General features: G+C 45.8%; 1 pseudogene across 1 annotated transcript in view; it reads left to right on the plus strand.

The window, feature by feature from the left end:
* The window catches only part of LOC309557603 (catenin alpha-2-like), a 745623-nt pseudogene that overhangs the window by 485405 nt on the left and 246733 nt on the right, over positions 1 to 13485 (plus strand). The window contains exon 3 of the transcript XR_014226146.1: positions 1360 to 1555. The product of XR_014226146.1 is annotated as a catenin alpha-2-like (transcript). The remainder of the gene's footprint in view (positions 1 to 1359; positions 1556 to 13485) is intronic.

Raw genomic sequence — 13485 nt, forward strand, 5'->3', positions numbered from 1 at the left:
TTTCAGCAGCACTGCTCAATACAGCATTATCAAAAACGAATGGATTTCCAGTCAATACAGCATTAACCTGAATTTCTGTCTTTTCCTGTGAATTGTTTAAAATATAAGTATATAAGTAATGGTTGTCCCCACTGACACTACTCAGCTCGACAAATTTCGATTGAGAATTCGAAGGACCCCAGCGGAAAAAAGTCAGCTGAACAGTGACTACAGCCAATCAGTCGATCAGTTAAAGTTTACCAGTATAATAATGATTGACCCCAAAGGAGAAGCTTGCATTAAAAGGCATCATAAATTATGTAGAGCAATGTGGTGTCCAAATGCAACGCCGTGTACATAATTTTTCAGCAGCACTGCTTATTACATCTTAAGGCTGGCCATACACCGCCTGAATTTCTGCCTTTTCCTGTGAATTATTTAAAAAATAAACCATGGTTGGCCCCACTAACACTACCCAGCTCAACAAACTTCGATTGAGAAATGGGAGGACCCCAGCGAAAAAAAAGTCAGCCCAACAGTGACTACAGCCAATCAGCTGCAGGCACCGTTTTGGTATTCTGACAGCCGGAACAGTGCCTGCAGCTGATTGGCTGCAGTCACTGTTCAGCCAATCAATTTTTTGAAGTTTGTCGAGCCAGGTTGCGTCAGCAGGGACACCTATGGCTTGAAATTTAGCTGATACACAGGAACTGGCCGAATTAAACTGGTGTATGCTGGCTGTCAGAATATACAAAAGCCAAGCAATGGGATCCTTGTTTTGTTCAGCCCAGTGGCCAGCTTTAGAGGATTGCATGGGTGTTGTTGCAGCACGCTGTGTATAAAGGATAGATGGTGGAGGAAGAAAGCATTACAACAACTACTCTCTGTTTGGCTAGATTCAGGTGAAATATGGGTTACTGTACAAACTTGGCTTGAGTCTATTTCTGTAACTGAAGATTAAAATCCTTGCAACAATCTGGAATCTGAGAAAAGAGAACCATCGCTCAAGGGCTACAGATGTTTTTTTTTGTTCTCTTTAAGTAAAGAAGCAGTTATCTTTCATCATGATCCACAAAGACAACACAGTTCCAATGGAATGTGTGCTGTTAATGAAAATTGTTGTTTTTTTTTCTGTCTTTCCCTGTTAGTTCATATTTCTCTTTTGGATGTATATGTTTTGCTTTATAAGGTGTGTGCAGTTCTCAGATTTTGTATTTAAGAAGGTCATAATGCACTTTTCAACATTATAAAGCCTTAGATAGTCATGTGACCTACAAATCCTAAAATTCCTTCCAAAATTGGGATAGTTGCAATGAAAGTCTTAGATCATCTACTGGCTTGATTATTTATCTTCTAACTGCTTTCTCTTAATTCTTACAGGTAACTACCCTGGTAAACACCAGTAACAAGGGCCCCTCCGGTAAAAAGAAAGGTCGATCTAAAAAGGCCCATGTGCTTGCAGCATCGGTGGAGCAAGCCACCCAGAACTTTCTGGAAAAGGGAGAACAGATCGCTAAAGATAGTCAGGACCTAAAAGAGGAGCTAATCTCCGCTGTGGAAGATGTCCGGAAACAAGGTATGAGTATGGGCTATGTGAAGGGATGTCCTACCATGGACAATATAGACTTAGGGACCCATTTATACTTTCAATCTTTTTTATTGAAATATTTAAGATACAAATCAACAATTGGTACAAATGTCAGGCTCCTGGACAGTCATGTCAAATAAACATAGTATAAAAGGCATAACATTAGGAAACAGGACAAAATCAAGCTACCACAATGGCCAAAGCAGGCCTGTAGTAGAACTCAATGTGAATATAGGTTGCCAAGTTATGCCAAATGAGATACAAACCCACCTTAAGGTGTATCACCTTAAATCGCAAAGAGTACAAATTGCAGGGCATTGCCCAAACAGGAAAAAGGGATATAGGCAGAACAAGCCCAGTGAAAGTGAAAAAAAGAAAATGAAGAAAACAGAAAGTTGTATACTCACCTTTCTGTAATTTTCCTTTCCTGGTGCATCTTCATGGCAGCATTAAATGGGTTGTGGCTCCGCCCCCACATCCTGATAGGACTGGGGTCTAAAAAGTGTACCTGTGAAGTTTCAGCTCTGTAGCATGTCCAGAACCAGAAAAAAAAAGATTGTTTCTTTTAGGTCACTTATAGAACAGGGATATGGCTCCGCTATTTTCACACCTTGCCAGTTTTGTAGCAAGCGTTTTTTTGGGCATTTTTGGGGGGTTATTGGAGGCAGGCATAACATCAGAACTTCTGTGTAGGGGTATATATACACACACTTATATGTATATATACACATACACATATATAGGTGTAAAAGTAGCAGAACACTATACTTGCGCTAATAAAATAATTAACACCCATATGGCTCCGCTCCTTTCACACCTATATGTGTGTAGGTGTATATATACATACATGCGTGTGTATATATACCCCTATACACAAGTTCAGATGTTTTGCCTGACTCCAAAGACCCACAAAAAATGCCCAAAAAAAACACCTGCGCCAAAAAAAAACGCCCAGGTGTGTTATTGCAGGCTTTTTTTTTGGCATTTTTTGTGGGTCTTTGGAGTCAGGCAAAACATCTGAACTTGTGTATAGGGGTATATATACACACACATGTATGTATATATACACCTACACACATATAGGTGTGAAAGGAGCGGAGCCATATGGGTGTTAATTATTTTATTAGCGCAAGCATAGTGTTCTGCCATTTTCACACCTATATATGTGTAGGTGTATATAGACATACATGTGTGTGTATATATACCCCTATACACAAGTTCAGATGTTATGCCTGACTCCAAAGACCACAAAAAAATGCCCCAAAAAAAAGCCTGCAATAACACACCTGGGCGTTTTTTTTTTGGCGCAGGCGTTTTTTTGGGCATTTTTTTGGGGTCTTTGGAGTCAGGCAAAACATCTGAACTTGTGTATAGGGGTATATATACACACACACTTATATGTATCATACACATACACACATATAGGTGTGATAGGAGCGGAGCCATATGCCTGTTAATTATTTCATTAGCGCAAGCATAGTGTTCTGCTATTTTCACACCTATATATGTGTAGGTGTATATATACATACATGTGTGTGTATATATACCCCTATACACAAGTTCAGATGTCATGCCTGACTCCAAACTTGTCCTCAAAAAAGCCCTATAAACGCCTGCAACAAAAAGCAGGCTGACAGGGGAGAAGCCATATCGCTGCTCTGAAAGTCACCTAAGAGAAAATGATCTTTTCTCTATAGCAGTCACGCTGAAATGGAAGGGTTTGGTCACCCTGCCATAGCAGAGTCAGTTCACCCTACACTACACTACGGTCACTCTGGCACATAACACTTTCCCTACAGAAACTTGATGTTGAAGCTAACTAAAGTGGAAAATAGCACCCTAACTACACTAGATATCCCTTTCCTCACACTAATAATTGCTAAATGACACTTTGAAGCAGAAGTAACAGAACTGCTTCCACTCTCTTCCATGTCCCTGTATTAAAATGGTAGAAATTTGGCGGGGGCTATCTTATATACTGGGGGGCGTATTCACTAATGATTGGCCTCTGGACCCCCTAGTCACTCCAATCACATTCCTAGCATTCTCCTGCCCCCTCAATTGGCTTTTACTAATGGTTCTGGTCCAATCACAGGCTTTTAAAGCCCATTTCCTGGCCCATTGCATTTTGGTCGGTTCTGGTTGCCGAATTCCGAACTTTTTCAGCAAAAAGTTCTAAATTCGGCCGAACCTCGAATGTTCGGGTCGAACTGATGGTCGACCCGAACCGTTCGATCATCCCTACTTGGGAGTTGCCGCTTGTATGCTGGACCTTTTCTGATTTTTTCAGTTTTTTGTCAGGTGATATTCTCCCTGACCTGCTAGTGGTCACCCTTGAGATGGTTGTATCCTGTCTACTCCCAAATAGATTGGATCTGTTGTCTGGTATCTTGCACCAGTTTTATTTTTAGGGCGGGATCTGCCAACCATGGCTTCAGCCATATAATGCCGCTCTTGAGAAACATCAGTTGACGTCTACTGACACACCCGCCGCAGAGTCTCCCGCCAATTTCAGCTCTTGCAAAGCTGTTACTGCTTTGTCTCTCTTCACTTCCTCCAGAAGGGCTTCTTTAAAGGGTAACTCCACTTTCCTTTTCAATCTGCAGGGCTGTAATTTTCTGTAAAATGCAAGGCAATATGGCTATCTAGAGGTGTTCTGTAAACAGAATGTGTACAGAACGCCCCTTAAAACATATTTTCCGGCTCGCTGATTTTCCCAGAAGTCTGCATGAAGATACAAGTCAGATTTTTGGCATCCACTGCAACAAAAATGTAATTTTTGGTAAGATACTCCCAATAGGAAATCACTTCTAAAGGGATACAGACCCTATCACTTTCCTCAGAGTCCGGCAGGTGCAGCTGCTGGTTGATAATTATGAAACCACTTCCATTACAATCACTCAGCACATGGGCTGGTTATTGCTGGTCTGCAGGCCTCTTCAGATGCTACATTAAGTAGGAGCACTTAAGAGCTGGGTCTAATTTTCGGACTAGAGCCTTCTTGAACGTAACCACAAGGTGACTTGTCTTGCCAGCTGCATTAATGATGTATCCACCATCGGAGGAGATTGCAGCAGGTTGACCTTTAGCTTTTTCAGGGTATACAGTTTTGGCAACCTGTTTATACAGGCCTTTTTCTCTGACCCCTTCCATTCTTCCTGGATTAACTCTCCCAGTTGTTCAGTGAAGGAAAATTGGTACTTTATAACCTTTTGGAGACTTTCCTCCACTTCACTCTAGGCAATTGTGTCCTTAACTGCAATGGCAAAAGGCTCTATTGGGCAATCGTCAATGCATGTGGCCCCTGTGATGCCTGCTTCTTCCGACAAACTTTCCAATTTGGACACCACCTATTCGCTCTGGTTGGAAGTGCTAGGCAATTTAGCCACCGACTAGGGTGTACAGGCTTTATGTATCAACTTCTTTACCGATTCTTTAATCTAGGCAGCTACTTTCCAGACATCCCCTTCTTTGTCAGTTGTCGCTTCCTCCAAGCCGACTTGACATACTAGCTTGTCAGGCAATGACTTTCTACCACAAACACCGCAACCATTAGGGCTGGTAACCTGTGGTGTTTGTAAATAATAATAAAGGGGGAGATGATGATGATGACCTTGATCAATGTTGCCTGAATGTCCGCGCGATTAAATAGTAAGAGTTCTGGCTTTTTGAAAGCTCCCTCCATCTTGAGGTCCTTGTAGGGCTGTATCCTGCTTGTTCCAGGCAGACATGACATATTAGCATGGCAGGCAATGATTCTCCACCTCAAATGCAGCAACTATTAGGACTGTTAGCCTGTGATGGTTAAAAACGGGGAGCAATGATAATGAGTGGTGAGACCTTGATCAAGATTGCCTGGATGTCTGCTCTTAGATGGTGACTTGTCTTGACCTTTAGATGGCTTCCTCCATCTTGAGGTCCTTACAGGGCTGTAGATATTGGCTCTCTTGTTCAATCTCCACTACTTGCCTAATCCCTATAAAAGCAATGAAAGCAATGGGTGGTCTGACTGAGCAGCATTCCCCATAGAAACAGAGCAAAGCAGCAGACTGAAATGAAAAACAGCATGGCGCAGTGATCCCAGAACAAGCATTGAGAAGGGGATAGGAAGAGCCAAGGTGAAATGCTGTAAACAGCACAGTGATCCTAGAGCAACACTTAGAAGTAGAAAGAAGAAGCCCAGGTGCATGCCATAAAGAGCACAGTGATCCTAGAGCAGCACTGAGAAGGATATAGGAAAATTTCAGGTAAATGCCATAAAAAGGGAAAACATACCTGCAAACAATGACCACATAAGCATCCAGCATGCATGAGTAGAGAGCTCCACCATGTGTTGACTACAAATGCTATAAAACCATTTAAAACTATAACATTTTGCCATTAGTGATGATATCAGTGACTGAGCATGCTCAGATCGCTATTTTGGAAAAGGGTTAGCCAGGAAACAGGCCACAGGGGCCGCATCACTTTCTACCTTTCATCATACCTCCCAACTTTTGAACTTCGCAATGAGGGACACTGAAAGAGAAACAAAACCTGTGGTGCGCGTAGCGCGCCGTGGCAAATTGTGGGTGTGGCCAATTGCTTAGCAGTGGGAGGGGCTTAAGGGATAGGGTAAACAAAACCCAGACTTCCTAGTACTCATAAAATATGCTTTGATTGCTCAGCCTACCTTAAAGAAGAACTTCATTAAAATAGTCAGAGACTGCATAGCAACCAGCAACTGTTGAGACAATGAAGACTTTGGTGAGAAGTATATAATGTAAAGTATTGTGTATATAGTGCAGGAGTGGGTAATGTACAGTATTGTGTAGATAGTGCAGGAGAGTGTAATGTACAGAATGCAGGAGACAGGAGTATGTAATGTACAGAAAGCAGGAGACAGGAGCATGTAATGTACAGAATGCAGGGGTCTGACTCTGCACCATCCACCCTCCCCCAGCTCTATACACCCCAAATGCCCACCCAGCTCCATACACCCCCCCCCATCCACCCCAAATGCCCCCAGCAGCTCTATCCACCTCAAATGCCCACCCTAACTCCATCCACCCCAAATGCCCACCCTAGCACTATCTATTCCAAACACCCATCCAACCTCCAAACACTCCAAATGCCTACCCCAGCTCCATCCACCCCCCCCCCCCCCATCCAGCTCCATTCACCCCATATGCCCACGCCAGTTCCATCCACCCCAAATGCCCCCAGCTCATGCCCCCAGCTCCATCCAACCCTAATGCCCCCTTTTGGGGGGCGCAAACAGAAAAATGTAATAGGCATTGCTTTGCGGCAAAAAACGCTGTAAAAAATTGCGTGACTTTGAGGTCACAAAAGTGTCAAAGGGGCCTTCAGTAATCAAGGTAGAGTGTGCCCCCTTCAATGCAGACAGACCAGCGTGCCCCCTTTCAATGCAGAATGACCAGCATGCCATGCCCCCCTTCAATGCAGAGAGACCAGCGTGCCCCCTTTCAATGCAGAGAGACCAGCGTGCTCCCTTTCAATGCAGAGAGACCAGCGTGCCCCCTTTCAATGCAGAATGACCAGCGTGCCCCCTTTCAATACAGAATGACCAGTGTGTCCCCTTTCAATACAGAATAACCAGCGTGCTCCCTTTCAATGCAGAGAGACCAGTGTGCCCCTGTCAATGCAGAGAGACCAGCGTGCCCCCTTCAATGCAGAGTGACCAGTGTGTCCCCTTCAATGCAGAATGGCCAGCGTGGCCCCTTTCAATGCAGAATAACCAGCGTGACCCCTTTCAATGCAGAGAGACCAGCATGACCCCTTTTAATGCAGAATGGCCAGCGTGACCCCCTTCAATGCAGAATGGCCAGCATGCCCCCTTTCAATGCAGAATAACCAGCGTGACCCCTTTCAATGCAGAATAACCAGCGTGACCCCTTTCAATGCAGAATAACCAGCGTGACCCCTTTCAATGCAGAATAACCAGCGTGACCCCTTTCAATGCAGAATAACCAGCGTGACCCCTTTCAATGCAGAATGGCTAGCGTGACCCCTTTCAATGCAGAATAACCAGCGTGACCCCTTTCAATGCAGAATAACCAGCGTGACCCCTTTAATGCAGAATGACCAGCGTGACCCCTTTAATGCAGAATGACCAGCGTAACCCCTTTAATGCAGAATGACCAGCGTGATCCCTTTAATGCAGAATGACCCGCGTGACCCCTTTAATGCAGAATGACCAGCGTGACCCCTTTAATGCAGAATGACCAGCGTAACCCCTTTAATGCAGAATGACCAGCGTGATCCCTTTAATGCAGAATGACCAGCGTAACCCCTTTAATGCAGAATGACCAGCGTGATCCCTTTAATGCAGAATGACCCGCGTGACCCCTTTAATGCAGAATGACCAGCGTGGCCCCTTTAATCCAGAATGACCAGCGTGACCCCTTAATGCAGAATGACCAGCGTGACCCCTTAATGCAGAATGACCAGCGTGACCCCTTAATGCAGAATGACCAGCGTGACCCCTTTAATGCAGAATGACCAGTGTGACCCCTTAATGCAGAATGACCAGCGTGCCGTGCCCCCCCACCCGAGACTGGTGCACTTACCTGCAGCAGCTTCTCCTCAGTCCCCAGGCATCTCCTCGAGTCCTTCTGCCTCCCCCTCGGCCAATGGCATGGTTTTGCCTTTCGGCCAATCAGGAAGACCCGCTTCCTGATTGCCCAGGAGGAGGATCTGTGTGATAATAGCGAATTTTCATTCGCTATTGTCACACAATGTGTGGACTCGGGGTGCATTATCTGACAGGACACCGGTGGCCAGATTTTCAGGGACTTCAGCCCAGCTCCGCGGGACCCCGGGACACCCTTCAAATTGCGGGACAGTCCCATGGATACTGGGATGGTTGGGAGGTATGGGGGGGAGCAGTGTGACAGGAAGGGGCAGTATGGGAGACAGCATGAAGGAAGGGGGGCAGTGGAGGGTAGTACGGGGGGACAGCATGATGGGAGGGGGGCAGTGGAGGTCAGTATGGGGGGACAGCATGATGGGAGGGGGGCAGTGGAGGGCAGTATGGGGGGACAGCATGATGGGAGGGGGGCAGTGGAGGGCAGTATAGGGGGACAGTTTGCCAGGAGGGGGCAGTATGGGGGGACAGCATGATGGGAGGGGGGCAGTGGAGGGCAGTATGGGGGGACAGCATGATGGGAGGGGGACAGTGGAGGGCAGTATGGGGGGACAGCATGATGGGAGGGGGGCAGTATAGGGGGACAGTTTGCCAGGGGTGGGCAGTATGGGGGGGTACCATGATGGGAGGGGGACAGTGGAGGGCAGTATGGGGGGGACAGCATGATGGGAGGGGGACAGTGGAGGGCAGTATGGGGGGACAGCATGATGGGAGGGGGACAGTGGAGGGCAGTATGGGGGGACAGCATGATGGGAGGGGACAGTGGAGGGCAGTATAGGGGGACAGTTTGCCAGGAGGGGGCAGTATGTTGGGGCAGCATGATGGGAGGGGGACAGTGGAGGGCAGTATGGGGGGAAAGAATGATGGGAGGGGGCAGTGGAGGGCAGTATGGGGGGATAGCATGATGGAAGGGGGACAGTGGAGGGCAGTATAGGGGGACAGCATGATGGGAGGGGGACAGTGGAGGGCAGTATGGGGGGAAGGCATGATGGGAGGGGACAGTGGAGGGCAGTATAGGGGGAAGGGGGGCAGTATGAGGCGGGGGAAGCAGAGGGACAGTCAGTAGGACACCTGGAACACTATACTCGCTGGGCAGTGTATTTCCTTACACTCTGCTGTGGCAGAGATTGTGTTTGGATCTATCGAGGCCTCTGAGCAGGGAGCATTTCTCCTACCTGACCAGCGGCAACAGCTTTGAGACATAGTGGGAGTCGAAGCCGGAGTCAGGGGGCGGAGCTGGGAGGCGGCCCTAGGTACGGTCAATTTCGTGAATACAGCTAGCACCAGGCTGGATAGGAGGTGGGGCAGCATATGGTAGAACTGATCCCGCCTCTGCCAGGAGGAGAATGGAGGAGATGATTACGCCACTGAGTCTGTGTCAGGCGGCCGCTGCAGCGATCCCTGCGCTGAGAGGCAGGATCCGGAGCCGAAGACGGGGGCGGAGCTGGGAGGAGGACGGGGGAGCAGAGATGGCTGGGCAGATTTTCCGGGACTTCAGCCCGGCTCCACGGGACCGCGGGACTCACGCCAAATTGCGGGACAGTCCCGCGGATTCCGGGACAGTTGGGAGGTATGCTTTCATGCTCAGAGTGTACTTGCACTGCTGCAGCCATCTTGGAAATGGTAAACATCCACAAAACAAGAGTTGAAAAGCATATAGAAAGCAAATGGAACACCTGTCACTTATGTTTAAAGCTTTCTTTGACAGGCCTGCTCCGCCAGAATGGGGCTCCAAACATATAGCTCATTTAGAGACTGTACAGGAAGGACTTCCACCCAGGAGAGGCTGGACCTGGCTGGGGCGACAAACAGTAGGGAATATCTCGTGAGTCGCCTCCAGTCCTGATCAGGTGAAGACAAAAAGGAGAATGCTATGAGCTGGGTCTGTCTTTGATTTATAGTTAACCAATCCTATCAGGTTGTGGGGCAGAGCCACAACCCATTGTATGCTGCCATGATGCGCCAGGAAAGAAAGGAACAGGAAGGGTAAGGAAACTCAGAGCGTAAGAGACGAGGGTTATGAAACAGATGGAACCACACAGAAGGTGGCTATGGCCTCTAAAGATCAATATGGCAATAGCTGGTCCATGGACCTCAGTCCTTCACAAACAGTTTAGTCGTATCATTAAAGTGGTACTTAACCCAGAACCTGCATTCATTATATCTGGTCTCCCACAGTATACAGAACATGGAAATACAATTATTTTAGTAAATATAAACAGATAATACCTTTATTCATCAGCAGTATACAGCAGCCTTGTGACTTGTATCAGTTCCTAGTAAAGCTTGTAGGAGGAGTTTTCATTCTCCCATGATCCTCTGTCAGGATATGTGTGGACAGTGCTGATTGGCCCTGGGCTGATCACATGCACCCTCCCAAGAAAAAAAAAAAAAAACCTCTCTAGCAATACACACCAAACTGAGCATGTGCAGCCTGTCCCCTGGCTCTGTAAATATCAGGTAATTTTTTGGAGACAGTGAAAGGAGAGGACGTTTAGAGAAACAGCCTTTTTACACAATGCGGAGGATTAATCCCTTAGGTTCCACAGTGGGTATAACAAGCATGCGTTTTTGCATATACAGACTGATTTTACTGTTGTGGGTTTAGTAACATTTTAACTATACCGGCAAAGTGCTCATTGAGAAAGATAGGTATCCTTGGTTTCTTCCAAGAGAGGGTTCCATTTTTGAAGCAACAGTATGGACTTAACTATGGCAATACCACTGCTTTAAAAAAAAAAAACCCAAATTTCAATGGCACGGTGAAGTGCTTCACAAATGTGCGTAGCACTCAATGTCTTACGGACACCAGAACTGTCAAAGCCGTGTGACTAGCATCTCTCCTAATGATGGAGTTCTCTCTTCTGCAAAAAGAAACCTGGCTCCACACCAAGGCTTGCTTTTTATGAATGGGCCCCAAAATTTAGGCTGCAAAGTATTACTCCAGAGTATAGCAGAGAGCAGAGAGCGAAATATCTGCTCTGTATTTTAAATGAGCCCCTTAGGCTACACTGTAAGATGAGGTCCAGGCCATCTCCTTCTGTAAGGTGCCTCTTAAAACAGCAATTTGCCGGAAATACTGTAGGTCAATATTGTTTTGTGTGTGCTGCTATTAGTTTGCTGAAAATGTGCTGTATTTTATGATCATATTTTTGTCAGGGTACAAGGGGACGAGTGTAAAATTTTAACATTCAGAATGCTTTCATAAGGGTAACAATGTTCTCGTACCCTATGGGTTCTCTGTTTTGCTTATTTAAACATCCCCAAGGCACAAGACAAGACACAACACATGCTGGTTATAAATACAACTACACTTCACTTGAAGCAGTATTAAAGCGGAGTTCCGGGCAAAAAAAAAATGTTTAGCTAAAAATACCCTTGGGACAACCAGGGCTAGTGCATTTAAGCAATGATAGCCTCTGAACTGTCCCTTGTTTCACTTACCTGTAAGAAGAAATACTTACCTTGAAAATGTCTTGTCCAGCGCTGCCATCTCAGGTGTAGGCAGCTGAAGCAAGAGCGTCCCTCTTTGTGTCCTCTTTGGTGATGTTGGAGTCCCAGAATGCCCTGCTCATCACTTCCAGGGCAGGCTCGTCATCCCTGAACAGCTTCTGGGCATGCCCAGAAGCTGTTCAGCAGGGAATGATGCGCCTGCACCGGAAGTGACGAGTGACTCAGGCAGGCGCATTGATTCCTGGGATTGATGACGCTCATCTCCCAGGAGTCAATGCAAGGAGGAAGTGACGTCGGAGGCCTATGTCCGCAGAGGGTGGAAGAGGAAGGAAGGTAAGTATATTTTCTTTAAAAACAAGGTAAGTGAAACAAAAAAAAAAAATAATAATAATAATTATCCAATTCTTTTTCTGGTGTTTTTAAGCCAGCGGACAGTGCAAACTTCATTTTTAGGGTGGAACTCCGCTTTAAGCCCAAAAAAAACATTTAATACCAATCCTTAGATGTGGTGATTGCATTTGTTTCATTTTATTTATTATTTTATTATTTATTTTATTGATACTTGGTGACCGGACCAGCCCTTCAATTTCCTTTGACAGACCAAGCTGTCCAGCAAAAGTGTCAGAGTTATGAGATAAACCATTTAACACTGACAAGGGTGCCTACAATGGTCATTCATGTATGTCAATCCTTTATCTCAAAAAGAAAAAAAAAAGGCTGTTGCTGTAACTGCTTAAACATTCTAGTGGCTTTAATTTTTTAGTCCACCTAAATCAATCAATGCTGCTGTCAGAAAGTGTCTTCATTGCTCCTGCATCCAGATTCAAGACACCCTAAGTCAGGGAGTGTGTTACTGGCCTTATTATCATATTAAAACAAAAAAAGAAAAGGAACTTAATGCAGCCACCACATTTAAGGAACGGTAAGCTTCAAATTTACATTTTTGCTTTTGGGTTTAATATGGGATTAAGCTGTCCATACATCGGTAGAACATCATTTGAACATTGATTTGAAAATCAGAAAAAAAATGCAAAGGTGTTCTATCTGGTTGAGATCTGCCCTGGTCCAAATCATTTGATAGAGGAGGGTTTATGGTGTGGGGTTGTTTTTCAGGGGTTGGGCTTGGCCCCTTAACTTGAGTGAAGGGAACTCTTAAGGCGTCAGCAAATCAAAACATTTTGGACAATTGCATGTTCCCAACTTTGTGGGAACAGTTTGGGGATGGCCCCTTTCTGTTCCAACGTGCACAAAGCAAGGTCCATAAAGACATGGATGAGTGAGTTTGGAGTGGAGGAATTTTACTGGACTGCAGTGTCCTTACCTCAACCTGATAGAACACCGTTGGAATGATCTAGAGCGGAGACTGCGAGCCAGACCTTCTCGTCCCAACATCAGTGCCTGACCTCACAAATGCGCTTCTGGAAGAATGGTCAATCATTCCCATAGACACACTCCTAAACCTTGTGGACAGCCTTCCCAGAAGAGTTGAAGCTGTTATAGCTGCAAAGAGTGGGCCAACTCAATATTGAACCCTACAGAATAAAACCGGATGCCATTAAAGTTCATGTGCATGTAAAGGCAGGTGTCCCAATAATCTTGGTAATATAGTATATTCCTGATATGTGCCTGATGTACCATGTACTTGTATGGAAATATTGTGTATTGTAGAAGCACAGGACTCCTTGCGTGGATGAGTCCTTGGAGTCTTTTTTGGAGGCAGCCTTCTCTCAGGTATCCTAAGGGGTCTCCAGAAATGATTAAAGGTTGTTGGAAGAATGAGAGCTCCACACCAAGTAAATTAGACCACTATAAGGTTTCT

The sequence above is a fragment of the Pelophylax lessonae genome (genome assembly GCF_965119305.1).
Source record: "Pelophylax lessonae genome assembly, chromosome: 1".
Lineage (NCBI taxonomy): Eukaryota > Metazoa > Chordata > Amphibia > Anura > Ranidae > Pelophylax > Pelophylax lessonae.